This window comes from Anomaloglossus baeobatrachus, chromosome 6 (genome assembly GCF_048569485.1).
Source record: "Anomaloglossus baeobatrachus isolate aAnoBae1 chromosome 6, aAnoBae1.hap1, whole genome shotgun sequence".
In the NCBI taxonomy this organism is placed as follows: Eukaryota; Metazoa; Chordata; class Amphibia; order Anura; family Aromobatidae; genus Anomaloglossus; species Anomaloglossus baeobatrachus.
Genome location: NC_134358.1, coordinates 116001340 through 116016656, shown reverse-complemented (window position 1 = coordinate 116016656; position 15317 = coordinate 116001340). Strand labels below are relative to the sequence as shown.

The following is a 15317-nucleotide window of genomic DNA, read 5'->3' as shown; positions in this document are numbered from 1 at the left end:
TGTTTGATTTTAACTAGTTTCAACATAAATTACCATAAATTACCAATTTTGTTTAGCATGATACAAACTTTAAATTCTTTAAAAATATTTTACTACATGGCTCTCACTGGGGGTTAAAACAACATTTTTTGATGTAATGTGTCACATAAAAAAAAAATACCCACCCTAATCCTCCTCCCTAGAAAGTGCTTTGTTTATGGCTGACTGTATGGGGATGAGAGCTGAACTGCCCAGTCATTGCCTTACATTATATTTGTTACTCAAATTGAGCTATTTCAGAGCGTCTGACCTTCTCGACTCGAGTTATGAGCACCCGAGCTCGCCCATCACCAGTGTCACCATTTCCTAATCTCAAAAAGTTTCATTTTCTTCTGTTTGGGGGTTTGTTTTCTTGCAGCGTGAGCTATCAATTTTGTTAATATATATAAATCTATATATAAATATATATATATATATATATATATATATATACACACAGTATATATACACAGTATATATATGTATGTATATATATATATATATATATATATATATATATATATTTTGTCACGCTCCCCGGGTCCTCTGCTCCGCTCCCCGGCTCACCTGCCACGCTCCCCGCTCTTCAGCCTCCAGTGCCCGTGCTTCCCAGGCCTCCTGGTCCCCGCTCCCGGCGCCCGTCGGCTTCCCAGTCCCTGGCCGGCTCTGCTGCGTCCTCCTCTCAGCTTCCTGCCCTGGCTTCTGGCACCCGGGCCGCGCGCATGCGCATTAGGGCGCGCGCGCGGTCACTGACCCTTTCTTAAAGGGCCAGTGTCCACTGACAGGAAATGATGCACACAGGTACAGGGTATAAAGGGGGTTAATGTCCAAGGGAGCGGGGCCTGTTCTTCGTGTTTTCCCAAGCTAGGAGTCAGGTCTCCTTGTGTTCTGTGAGATACTTACCTCTCTGTCTTCTAGAGCCGATCCTGCATCGCCATCCGGTCCTGCTGTATCTCGAACCCCGAACGCTGCCCATCTGCCATCCTGACAGTCCGTACCATCTCGGTTCCCTGCGGTGACCCGTCATCTCGCTCCAACGGTTCCGGACCCCGCCAGACATCATCACGGCTTCCGAACCTGAGCTCCGTCACCCGGACCACCATCAGTGACCTCGTGGTCCCAGGGACTTCTCCATTGTGTTCCAGTGCACGGACTGTCCTGCTACCTAAAGTGCTCCGGCTACCGGACTCCTTTCCCTCATCGGGGAGTTCGGCCCAGTGGATCCACCTCCCGGGTCTGCCCGTCCATCTGGCCTTAACAGTAAGAACAGGCCATGGATCCCGCCGAAGCACTAGCGGCCTTGCATGAGGAACTCCAACGCCAGCGTGAAGTCCAGACCCGCATGCTGAACTTTATGACTTCCGTGGACACCCGCCTGACCACGCTACAAGCGGCAGTCACGTCTTCAACATCCCGAGCCTCCACTAGTCAATCCACGGCTCCCGCTCCCGTGGCAGCCTCCTCAGATGCTTCCAGACTGCGTTTGGCCTCACCACCCCGGTACGCCGGAGATCCCAAGACCTGCAGGGGATTCCTAAACCAATGCTCCCTCCATTTCACGCAGCTGCCACATTTGTTTGCCTCCGACCAAGCCAAGGTCGCCTTCATCATGTCTCACCTAGAGGGCGAGGCACTGGCGTGGATGAACCCCTTGTGGGAGAAGGAGGACCCTATGACCAAGAACCTCCAAGAGTTCCTACAGGCCTTTCGCAGCACCTTTGACGAACCGGGACGCGCCTCCGCGTCTGCTTCATCTCTTCTCCGGTTACGTCAGGGAACTCTGACGGTGGGTCAATACGCCATCCGTTTCCGCACCTTGGCTTCAGAACTCGGTTGGAATAACGAGGCCCTAACCGCCGCCTTCTGGGAAGGACTATCGGGTCGAATCAAAGATGAGCTGGCTGGACGTGACGTACCCTCCACCCTGGACGCCCTGATTACCCTAGCGACTCGAGTGGACATACGCTTTCAGGAGCGGTCCAAAGAGGTGTCCCGTGAGAGACGTCCGGTAAGGCATTCCTCTCCTCCACAGAAGCCTGCCGTACTCCAGTCAACGGCCTCTGGTGTCTCCGTCCATGAGCCCATGCAGATCGACCGTGTGCGACAGTCTGAACAACGTCGAGCAGAGCGGCTCGCCAAGGGTCTCTGCTTCTACTGCGGAGAGGGCACACATCTGCTACGCGCCTGTCCAGAGAGGCCGGGAAACTTCAAAGCCTAGGGTTGGTAGGAGAGGCCACCCTAGGTGCTGGGACTCTCTCAGACCCAGTTACATGGACTGTGCAAGTGACAACGGGAGAGACGCGGTTTACGGCTGAGGCGTACCTCGATTCGGGGGCAGCAGGCAATTTCATCCAGCAGGCCACGGTGGACAAGTACCAGGTGCCTGTTACTCCACTCGCCAAACCTCTTGTGATTGCCTCTGTGGATGGGAGACCCCTCTCTGACACCATCTCCTGGATCACCAAGCCGCTTGAACTGCGTATCGGTGCTCTGCACACCGAGAACATCGCTCTCTACGTCCTCCCACATATGTCACATCAAATCCTGCTGGGCCTTCCTTGGTTGCGGACACACGAGCCTTCAGTCAGCTGGGGCACTGGTGATATCACTCGATGGGGGTCTTCTTGCCATGAGAACTGTCTGAAGACCATACAACCTATCCGGCGACCTCCGGTTCCCGAGTCCCTACCGGGACTGCCCTCAGCCTATTGGTCCTTCGTGGACGTCTTTGATAAGAAGGAGTCCGAAGTACTTCCGCCACATCGTCCTTACGATTGTGCCATTGACCTGCTCCCGGGAACTACACCACCTCGAGGACGGATATATCCGCTCTCTCCTGCCGAAACAAGGGCCATGTCTACCTACATCACAGAGAGCTTGGCTAAGGGATTCATTCGGAGATCCTCCTCTCCTGCTGGAGCAGGCTTCTTCTTCATAAAGAAGAAAGAGGGCGACCTACGCCCATGTATAGACTACCGGGGATTGAACCTAATCACCGTAAAAAACAAGTACCCCCTGCCGCTCATCCCTGAATTGTTTGATCGGCTCAGAGGAGCTCGTGTGTTCACCAAGTTGGATCTTCGGGGTGCCTACAACCTGGTCCATATCCACTCAGGGGATGAATGGAAGACCGCGTTCAACACTCGCGATGGGCACTATGAATACTGCGTGATGCCCTTCGGCCTGTGTAACGCACCAGCAGTATTCCAAGAATTAGTGAACGATGTGTTCCGGGACCTTCTCTACGTCTGTGTGGTGGTATATCTGGATGACATCCTTGTCTTCTCTCCGGACCTCCAGACCCACCGAGAGAACGTGCAACTGGTTCTACAAAGACTGAGAGAGAATCGTCTGTACGCCAAGTACGAGAAGTGCGTCTTCGAACAGTCTTCTTTCCCCTTCCTGGGATACCTCATCACCGATACCGGACTGCAGATGGATCCAAAGAAGGTCTCTTCCGTTCTCAACTGGCCTCCTCCTTCTGGACTGAAGGCAATCCAACGCTTTCTGGGATTCGCCAACTATTACCGCCAGTTTATTCCTCAGTTCTCGGCCCTGACTGCTCCTCTTTCCGCCTTGACCAAGAAGGGGGCTAATCCAAAGGACTGGTCTCCTGCGGCCGACGCCGCGTTTGGCTCTCTAAAGCGAGCCTTTGCCTCCTCTCCTGTACTCCACCGTCCAGAGTTAAACCGCCAGTTCACCTTGGAGGTGGATGCCTCCTCCTCGGGAGCCGGAGCAGTGCTCATGCAGAAGTCCTCCTCCGGGAAGATGGTGACATGCGGTTTCTTCTCCAAGAGCTTCTCAGCGCCTGAACGCAACTACACCATCGGTGACCAAGAGCTATTGGCAGTCAAACTGGCTCTGGAGGAATGGCGCTATCTTCTGGAAGGAGCTGTGTACCCAGTCATTATTTACACGGACCACAAAAACCTGGAATACCTGCGGACTGCTCAGCGACTGAACCCACGGCAAGCCAGGTGGTCCTTGTTCTTTGCCCGGTTCGACTTCCAGCTCCATTTCCGACCCGCGAACAAGAATGTACGCGCTGATGCCTTGTCTAGGTCTTTCATGCCCATGGAGCAGGAGGAAGAGACATCCCAACCCATCATCTGCCCTAGCAAGATCATTCCGGTGGCTCCTGTCACCCTGGCCCAGATACCGCCTGGGAAGACTTATGTCTCTGAGTCTGACAGGCAAAAAGTGTTACACTGGGGCCATGCCTCGAAAACAGCCGGTCATGCAGGTCAAAAAAGAACATGGAGTGCGATTGCACGTCATTACTGGTGGCCATCTCTTCGCACGGACGTCGCCTCTTTTGTCTCTGCCTGCTCCTCCTGTGCCAGGAACAAGACTCCCAAACACCTGCCATATGGCCGTCTTTTGCCTCTGCCCATACCCTCAGTTCCCTGGCAACACATAGCGATGGACTTTATTACGGACTTGCCATTGTCCTCCGGACACACAGTCATATGGGTCATGGTGGATCGGTTCTCTAAAATGGCCCATTTCATTCCTATGGCTGGACTACCCTCTGCCCAGGAACTCGCGGACGCCTATATACATCACATCTTCCGCTTGCATGGCTTTCCATCACACATAGTGTCCGACAGAGGAACTCAGTTCACCTCCCGCTTCTGGAGGGCTCTCTGCAAACATCTGGGAGTGACTCTGGACTTTTCTTCGGCCTACCACCCTCAGTCGAACGGCCAAGTGGAACGGGTCAATCAGATATTGACCTCTTTCTTACGACACTACGTCAACGCCCATCATGACGATTGGTCCACGCTTCTTCCTTGGGCTGAATTCTCCCATAATCACCACGTCAGTGAGTCCTCCTCCAGTTCTCCCTTCCATGTCATCTACGGACTTCAGCCGTCTGTCCCATTGCCTGTATCCTCTTCCTCGGATATCCCTGCTGCTGATGCAGTACTCCGTGACTTTACAACCATTTGGGACTCAGTTAAGGCCTCCCTTGCACATGCATCCCTGCGGATGAAGAGACACGCGGACAAGAGACGTCTGGATCCTCCGTGTTTCTCTCCGGGAGATCTCGTCTGGCTTGCTTCCAAATACATCCGACTGAAGATACCATCCTACAAGCTGGGACCTCGCTACATCGGACCGTTTAAAGTCCTCGGCAAGATCAATGAGGTCTTCTACAAACTACAGCTCCCGGCCACGATGAGGATACCCAACTCCTTCCACGTCTCTCTGCTCAAGCCGGTTGTCCTTGGTCCCTTCTCCGCTGCCGCCAGTCCGGCTCCTCCTCCTATTGCTGAGGACGACATCTATGCGGTAAGGGATATCGTGGCCATGAAGACCGTACGAGGTCGACAGTTCTTCCTGGTGGACTGGGAAGGGTATGGTCCTGAGGATAGGTCCTGGGAGCCCAGGGAGAACGTGGGCACTCCTCTGATCCGTGCCTTCCTGTCCCGGTTGCGGGGAGAGGGCGTGGGGGGGGGGGGTACTGTCACGCTCCCCGGGTCCTCTGCTCCGCTCCCCGGGTCCTCTGCTCCGCTCCCCGGCTCACCTGCCACGCTCCCCGCTCTTCAGCCTCCAGTGCCCGTGCTTCCCAGGCCTCCTGGTCCCCGCTCCCAGCGCCCGTCGGCTTCCCAGTCCCTGGCCGGCTCTGCTGCGTCCTCCTCTCAGCTTCCTGCCCTGGCTTCTGGCACCCGGGCCGCGCGCATGCACATTAGGGCGCGCGCACGGTCACTGACCCTTTCTTAAAGGGCCAGTGTCCACTGACAGGAAATGATGCACACAGGTACAGGGTATAAAGGGGGTTAATGTCCAAGGGAGCGGGGCCTGTTCTTCGTGTTTTCCCAAGCTAGGAGTCAGGTCTCCTTGTGTTCTGTGAGATACTTACCTCTCTGTCTTCTAGAGCCGATCCTGCATCGCCATCCGGTCCTGCTGTATCTCGAACCCCAAACGCTGCCCATCTGCCATCCTGACAGTCCGTACCATCTCGGTTCCCTGCGGTGACCCATCATCTCGCTCCAACGGTTCCGGACCCCGCCAGACATCATCACGGCTTCCGAACCTGAGCTCCGTCACCCGGACCACCATCAGTGACCTCGTGGTCCCAGGGACTTCTCCATTGGGTTCCAGTGCACGGACTGTCCTGCTACCTAAAGTGCTCCGGCTACCGGACTCCTTTCCCTCATCGGGGAGTTCGGCCCAGTGGATCCACCTCCCGGGTCTGCCCGTCCATCTGGCCTTAACATATATATATACATACATACATACATACGTATTTTTATCCCCTTTCTCCCTTTTATAGTCTTCTCAGAGAACTTGAATCTGCTTGATTGCTTGTACAATTACTGTAATACTTTAGAATTGTATTATCAAATTACCAATGAAGCCTGCCACAGGGGACACATGACAACTGACAGGGATCATCAGCAGGCTCCTAGCTGCCATTGCAACATCATCAACACCCTGTGATGTCATTGCATGGTGGGGCAATCGGCATGTAGATGTATGCCTCCTCGAAAAGTCATACTGTAGAAGGGAAAGAAAGCGCAAATAGGGTCTTACCCGGTATGAGGGTAGAAGAAAAATAGAAGATATTACACTCACACTCACCTGGTGAGGTTGTGCCAGTCACAACCCCTTATGATAGCTTGTGAGTGTTTTAGTGGTTCAGCAGCGGCCCCGTAGAGGCATGTAGAATATATAGGTTAGAAAGGAAAATGGGTTTAATGCCGCGCTAAGAACCACAGATGCTGTATATTCAATGTTTTCTTTTTTCCTGAAGAAGGAGACGGAGATGTCTCTGAAACGCGTAGAACTGTGAAAATAAAAAGAAGTTTTTTTGAATATACAGCATCTGTGGTTCTTAGCGTGGCATTAAACCAGTTTTCCTTTTTAACCTATATATCCTCGAAAAGAAAGTAAGTGACAGCAAAATCTAAGGGCTTTAACCACAACTATTGGAGCTACCTGGATAACTCACCAACACCCATCTTTTATTGAGCAGGTTACGCTCTTGAGCCTGCTTAACACATGTGCAGCCAACATTTCCTGAACAATTGCAGTGGATGTCTGGTAGGGGTTAAGCTTGCGTTTTTGGTAGATGCATTTATAAGAGGTATCAGTAAATTACCGTACTATTGGAACTTTGGCACCATCAAAAATGGTGAGGTAAATTGAAGGCCAATACAAGATATAGATGCAATGGCATGCTAATGGTTTTAACTTGAAACCAAGGAGAAAAATACAATGCACATGAGAGCAGGGGCACACCTAATATATAGGTAATAACAAACACCTTTATTTAGTACAAAACATGATTAAAAAACAATTAAAAATTATTAAAAAGTTATATGAAGTACAACACACCCAAAGGCGAAACATTCCCCAAATAGTTACAATACATATATATATCCTATACATGCAAAGAGTTGTACAGTATCAAGCATGTACTGTAATATAATAGTGCCAAAAGCACCCATAATTTGTGCAAGTAGTAACGTTTAACCACCTGAAGGATGAAAACATTATCAAACAATATTGTGGTATGGATGGTATATATGCTAGTAAGAAATAACGATAGAGGTACCAACCTATAAATTCTAAAATAGAACTAATTGCATACCTATTGTATGATACGATGCAGAGAGGAGATCACTAATATGATCTGGTAAGTACAATTGTATATATAACCAACACTAGCATATAGATGACCCATGGAAGATAAATAATAGTCACATATCAAGAAGGTACATATCAATGGCATATCAAGATGCAGGAATAATGGTAGTAATATGCAGAAAAGGTCAAGATGTATATACAAAGAAACTAATATTTATCAAATAGAATGAGAAATATACAGTAGAGACCTGAGTAGCCCAAAGACAGAAGGTAGGTACCATACAGCTGCATCAGCAAAAAAAATAAAAGCGCAATAGCCCTCAGAATACAGAAATGCAAAATCATTTTTTTATTCTCTAAAATTGTTTTAATGGTGTAAAAGTGTCAAAGCATAAAAAAAAATATATAAATGTGGTATCGCTGTGTTTGTACTGACCTGAAGAATAAAGCTGTCTTATCCCTTTTATGACATGGTGAAAGACCTAGTAAAAAAAAAAAGAAAAAAAATCCTAAATTGCTGTCCTTGATTGAAGCAAAATAGAAAGTTATAAAGATATTTTATGGCTCAAAATGGTACCAATAAAAACTCCAACTCATCCCGCAAAAAACAAGCACAGGGTACGGTGTAAAAAATAAATAAATAAAGCCAATTCTTCAACTGCTGCTGATTTGTTCATTCTGCTTAACAAAGATCACAGTACGGCGCGGCTAATACTTATCTTGTGTTCTACGTTGGGCGCTTACACCAGAGATTACATGTAAATCCCTGAAAATGTGATTCAGACAAAATTCCCAATGGAAGATTCACTGTAATGAGGCAGAAGGAGTCACTTTGAACTCCCATCTGGCCTGTGATCCAACATTGTGCATCTATCTATGTGTCGTTTTAGATGTGCAGAAAAGTGCAGTCAACAACAGTTTTGTGCACTTTTGAAAAGACAGACGCCCCTGTACAGAGGCAAAAGGGAGTCCAGAGTAAGGGCTTGTGCCCACGTTGCGTATTTGCATGCATTTACGCTGCGTATTGCACTGCAGCGTAAATGCATGCATCCTGCGTCCCCTGCACAATCTATGAAGATTGTGCATGAGACGTGTGCACGTTGCTTTTATGAACGCAGCGATTTGGGTGTTAAAATTTTGACCCAAATCCATGCGTTCATAAAATGAGCATGTCAATTATTCTGTGCCCTATGGATGCAACTCCCACTCTGTCTATGGTTGGGGCAGCAGCTACAGCGCATGAAATCGGCTTTTTTTCTACAAAAAATACTGCATCCATTATGCAGTGTTTCTGCAGCGATTTGAAGCGCACATGTGCTGTCAAATCGCTGCAGAATATTCAGCAGTTACGTGCGCATGAGCCCTAACTCTGCTGCCTCATTATCTATATATATAATTGCCTTATTCTCTCTGTCTGTCTGTCTGTCTTGATCCAAAATGACGTCATTACAGTGACAACCGTCGCCACACCGCGCGCGCTAAAGAGCTTGCGACCAACGGCTCAGCTAACTGAACAGCCCAAACTACGGGCTGACAGGACGACGCACAACACTTTTCCCTGCACCCACACGGAGCCTCAACTCCCCGGTGAGTGCTGCACCCCCGGGAGCCCACACCAGCAACCCAGCCGACACATACCCATTGCTTGCCTCCGCCCCCTGCACACATTACCCCACTCGGCTCCACCCCCCGCACTCGGCCCTCCGCATGTATACACTGAACACACACACGAATAGTCACCTGTCCCCCATCCATGCAGTCCCCAGCACTGATGTCCTCAGCACCATGGCCCCGCTCGGCTCCACCACCCCCGCACTCCGCTCCCCACACACATTACCCCGCTCGGCTCCACCCCCCCACTCTCTCCGCCCCTGCACACATTACCTCACTCGGCTCCACCCTCCGCACTCCGCCCTCTGCATGTATACACTGAACACACACGCACACGAATAGTCACCTGCCCCCAGCCATGCAGTCCCCAGCACTGATGTCCCCAGCGCCATGTGCCCTCTCAGCTCCACTCCCCCGCACTCCGCCCCTACACACATTACCCTGCTCGGCTCCACCCCCCACACTCCGCCCCCACACACAAAACCTCACTCGGCTCCACCCCCCCGCACTCTGCCCCTGCACACATTACCCCACTCGGCTCCACCCCTCCCCACACTCCGCCTTCCGCATGCATACACTAAACACACACGAATAGTCACCTGTCCCCAGCCATGCAGTCCCCAGCACTGACGTCCTCAGCACCATGGCCCCGGTCGGCTCCACACCCCACACACTCCGCCCCCACACACATTACCCCGCTCTGCTCCGCCCCCCCTGCACTCCGCCCTCCGCAAGTATACACTGAACACACACACACACGCTCACCTGGATAGTCACCTGTCCCCAGCCATGCAGTCCCCGGCACTGACGTCCTCAGCGCCTGGCCCCGCTCACCTCCACCCGCACTCCGCCCCCCTCACACATTACCCCGCAGGATGGGGGCACATGTCAGGATGGTGGCTGCACCATGATGGGGCACATACCAGCATTGGGCCACATCACAACATCAGCATATTTTTACTTAACTTAACACTGTTCATGGCCATCATGGACATCATTAAACATTACACTCATCTATTAAAACTGTTCCTTCTGTTGTTTTTCATTTTAAAACCAATAAACAATTATAAGAATACTAAATTAGACCTAACCCATCCAGTCCATGCATTACCTTATTATTCAATCTGCTAACCTACATACACATTCTAGATTACCCGATACGTTAGAATCGGGCCACCTTTTAGTAGTGAATAAATCCAGTAGGGGTTTCACCTGCACCTGATTCATGTATTTTAGAGATGTAAATGGAAACCCTGATGTAAGTGCTCAGCATAGAGCACATGGTAAATGTGAACTGATCCAAAATGTTTTGTACCCCAAATCACCACCAAATAGCATTCAATTCAACCCACAAAAACACAAATCCCCACTCAGGTCCTTCATGTGTAAATAGAAATATTCATGCTTTCACTTTACTGGTAGCACAAAGGCTCTGGAGAAGCGCTATGCCCCTCCTCAAAAAAGAAATCCAGCAAAATCTGTGCTTCCAAATTCAAATGCCCCCTCACTTCTGAGCCCCACAATGTGTCTAAACCACAGTTAACGTCCACATGTTTGGCATTGTTGTAGTGAGGAGGACCCGCTTAATTTACGTTATGTATGCCTCCAGACGCACAAGCTGGGCACAATGTACAGGCACTGTATCATATTGGTTATGACAAGGGCTTAGTTGCAATTTTTAATTTTGCAACATTCACTGTGTTTGACGTCATGGGTGTTTTCCACAGACTAAATCATCACTACACCCGTAGATGAACTCCCAGAGAGGTGTAATTTCCAAATTGGGGTAACTTGAGTGGGTTTCTGCTGTTTTGGCACATAGGGGCTCTGGAATCTGTAAACTATTCTAGGAAAATCTGTGCCCCAAATCCTAAAATGGCACTCCTTCCCTCTCGAGCCCTGGTGTATGGCTAGAGAGTACTGTACTTTCACATGTGGAGTATTGCCACATTCAGGAGAAATTGTATAACATATTATGGGCCTTTTTTTTTTACATATTTTCCTTGTAGAAATTGTAAATCTGGGTTTAAATCAACATTTTAGTGGTAAAAATGAAATAATTTTTACTTTATTGCCTAATATTATAAAATGTTGTGATACACCCAAAGTGTAAATGAGAATACGGAAACAGAGAAAAAAACGCTCACCACTGCAAAGATAAGCCTGTATAGGGCCTCCAGGTAAATCCTATGGTCCAGCACAGTTCACGGCAGCAAGCCAAATAAATATATGGAACAAAGCAATAGAAAAAATCCAGCTGGACTCCAAGGGATAAATAAAAAACTCTTCTTTATTTCATCTTGATTAAAAAATATCCATAATGCATGTAATGACACCGACTTATACACACTGATAGATGGCAGATGTATACCACAACACGCATTTTGGCGGCACGCCTTCTTCAGGTCTTAGTCCTCTCAACACTAAAAGGATATTTATAAATGTTTGCCCTGACCAACAAACCAACCCACATGTTCTTAATGAATTAATTAAATAGGGGAGTGTTGTGAACGTCAGTTATGCTGTTGCTGCTGTGAGGCCGCCTCTTGTGGCCAGGAATGGTTTTGACAGAGACAAGGTGTTCTTGAGCAATGGCCATTTCCATTGCTAACTCTCTGCCTATTTAAGCCTTGGCCTCCTGGCAGTCTGAGCCGGTTTTCATTGTCCTGTTGCTCACCTGCCTTTTCATCTTGCTTCTGACCATATCTACTCCAGATAAGTGCATGGTTCTTTCTTAGTTGTTTTGTTCTTTTTGTTCTTATCTGGGTTTGTAATTTACTGTGGTTATTGTCAATTTATTTGCATGCAGGAAACTTTCCTCTTTGTTGCTTAGCTGGGAAGCTCCCTGCAGCTATGTTTGGAGTCTTTGCTCCTATAAGTCCATGTGTTTGTTTCTTCTTGAATTTGTAATTGTTCTTGTTTTTCTGTTCATTGGTTTGACAAGAGTGCCTGACATAGGACGGAGTACAGATCATGCGATCTAAGGACCTTTTTGTACTATCAGGTATTTGGGTTTTTGCAGGGTTTTTCTCTGGCTACCATCAGCCCCTTTTCTATCCTTTGCTATTTAGTTAGTGGGGCCTCACCTTTGCTAACCCTATCCTCCATCTGTGTATTGTATTTTCCTATATCACCATAGTCTTTGAATGTGGGGCGCTTGCTATACCTTTGGGGATCTGCTCTGAGGCAGAGAGTTATTCATTCTTCCTTTCTTTAGGATAGCTAATTTCTCCGGCTGGGTTCACCCGGCATAGAATGTTAGTTCACTCCTCAGCTACTTCTAGTGTTGGTGGTTGGTGAGGGGATGGCGGCCAGATTAGTTGCCAATGCTCTTGTCACCTTTTTGCCAATGATACATTGTGATCTTCCATGGTTCCAGATCATAACAGGGGAGTATACGTTCAATTTATTAAGGGATGCAGTTTATAAAATGGGGTCATTTGTGGGGGATTTCTACTGTTATGGCACCTCAGGGGCTTTTCCAATGTTACATGACACCCCCAAACCATTCCAACTAAATCTGAACTGAAATATGGCACTTCTTTACTTATTTCTGTGCTTTAAAATTAGTTTTTGACCATATATGGGGCATTGGCATACTCAGGAGAAATTACACAACAAATTGTATGGTCCATTATCTCTTTTTACCCTAGTAAAAATTGAACATTTTAGTTAAAGCAATATTCTTCTGGTTAAAAATGTATTTTTTTTGCTTTATAAAATTTTGTGATGCACCTGGAAGTTCAAGGTGCTCATCAAACATCTAGATAAATTCCTTGAGGGGTTTAATTTCCAAAATGGGGTCACATCTGGTTGGGTTTACACTGTTGAGGTACACCTAGGCTCTCCAAACACAGCATGGCATTTGCTAACGATTCCAGCCAATTTTGCGTTCAAGAATTGAAATGGTACTATTTCACTTCTGAGCCTTGCAATGCGCCCAAACAGTAGTTTTTCACCTCATTTAGGATATTGGCGTACTCACGAGAATTTGCTCAACAAATTGTATGGTGCATTTTCTCCTGTTGCCCTTGTGAAAATGAAAGATTTGGGGTTAAATCAACATTTTTGTGGTAAAAATGTATAGTGGTGCTCACCAAACATCTTCATAAATTCCTTGAGCAGTCAACCTTCCAAAATGGGGTCACTTGTGGTGGAGCACCACTGTTTAGGCACATTAGGGGCTCTCCGAACGAGACACGGCATCCGCTATCTATTCCAGACAATTTTGAGCTCTAAAATTCAAATGGTGCTCCTTCACTTCCGAGCCGTATGATGCACACAAACAGTAGATTTCCACCACACATTGGGTATCAGTATCTCAGGAAAAATTGCACAACAAGCTGTATGGTCCATTTTCTCTTGTTACCCTTGTGAAAATGAAAAATGTGGGGCTAAAAAAAAATTTTTGTGGGTAAAAGTAAAATCTTTTAATTTTTCCTTCTTCATTGCTTTAGTTCATGTGCAGCGTCTAATGGGTTAATATACTTCTTAGATGTGGTTTTGAGCAGTATGAGGGGTGCAGTTTTTAGAATGGTGTCATTTTTGGATATTTTCGATCACCTAGGCCTCTCATAGTCACTTCAAATGTGATATGGTCACTAAAAAAATGGTTTTGTATGTTTTGTTGGACAAATTAGAAATTGCAGATAAAATTTGAAGCCTTCAACTTCCTAACAAAAAATTGATGTTTCAAAACTTGAACTGATGTAAATTAGATATGTGTCAAATGTTTTCTATTGACTATTTTCTGTGACATAAGTGTCTGGTTTAAGGGCATAAAAACTCAAAGTTTGAAAATTGCAAAATGTTCAAAATTTTCACCAAATTTCAGTCATTTTCAAAAACAAACACAAAAATATCCTAAATTAACCATCATGAAGTACAAGAAAATCAAAAAAACAATCTCAAAATAACTGGGATTCGTTGAAACGTTCAAAAGTTATTAAAACTTGTGATGGGCAAACCCAGACTGTAAAAGTCCAGATCCGCTTTGGTAGCCCAATTCCCGTGCACCAATCACAGGCCCAGAGTTCTCTGCGAACGCCAGGTAACTATCCGAATCTGGCATCCTGGGTAATTTTTAAAAAAAAATAAAGGTAAAAAAAAAAAAAATAAGAATAATGCAAGAGCGTTATACTTACCAGTAGAGACAGACTATGGGGACCCGAATCAGATGCTTTAAAATTATAGTAGAAGGGATAAGGGACTAAAGCAGGCATGGCGGTAACACTACTAACAGGGACGCTCAATAACCTCATGCATATATACTGCTTACCATGACCAGTAGCATTCCCATATAAAAATATGAAGAAATTTAAAAAAAACCTAAACGTTCAAATCACCTCCCCATTTGCCCCATTGAAAATAAAATGGTTAAAAAATAACAAAATGTACACATATTTGGTATTGCTGCAATTCAAAAATGCCGGTCTATGAAACTATCAGATCAATCAATCTGATCAGTATACAGCGTGGCGAGAAAAAAATTCCAAATGCCAAAATTAAATTTTTTGGTCGCTGCAAATTTTTTAAAAAATGCAATAACAGGCGATTAAAATGTAGCATCCACACAAAAATGGAATAATTAAAAACATCAGCTCAAGATGCAAAAATGAGCTGTCACTGAGCCCCAGATCCCAAAGATGAGAATGCTACAAGTCTTAGAAAATGGCATCAAAAGCGCTGCTTTTTTTCGACAAACTTCTAAATTTTCTGCACTTCTTTGCAATTTCACTGCACTTGGAATTTTTTTCCCATTTTCCAGTACACCATTTAGTAAAAGTAATGATTTCATTCAAAAGTACAACTTGTCCTGCAAAATATAAGTCATCATATGGCAAGATTGATCGACAAGTAAAAAAGTTACAGCGTTCGGAAAAAAAGGAGAAAAAAAAGAAAATGAAAACCGGAAAATTGCCTGGCGGTAAAATGGTTAAAAAGTGTCGTGCTGTCCTCCCCCAATTTTGATACCCAACCATGATAAAGACTACAGCTTGGTATCCTTAGGGTGGGGAGGCCCCTGATTATTGGGCCTCCACCCAAGCCTAAAAATAGCAGCCTGCAACCGCCCAGAAATGTCGCATCCATTA

General features: G+C 46.8%; 1 protein-coding gene across 2 annotated transcripts in view; it reads left to right on the top strand.

Annotated features, from left to right (window-relative positions):
- The window catches only part of CPA6 (carboxypeptidase A6), a 314881-nt gene that overhangs the window by 41798 nt on the left and 257766 nt on the right, over positions 1-15317 (top strand). The window lies entirely within an intron of this gene.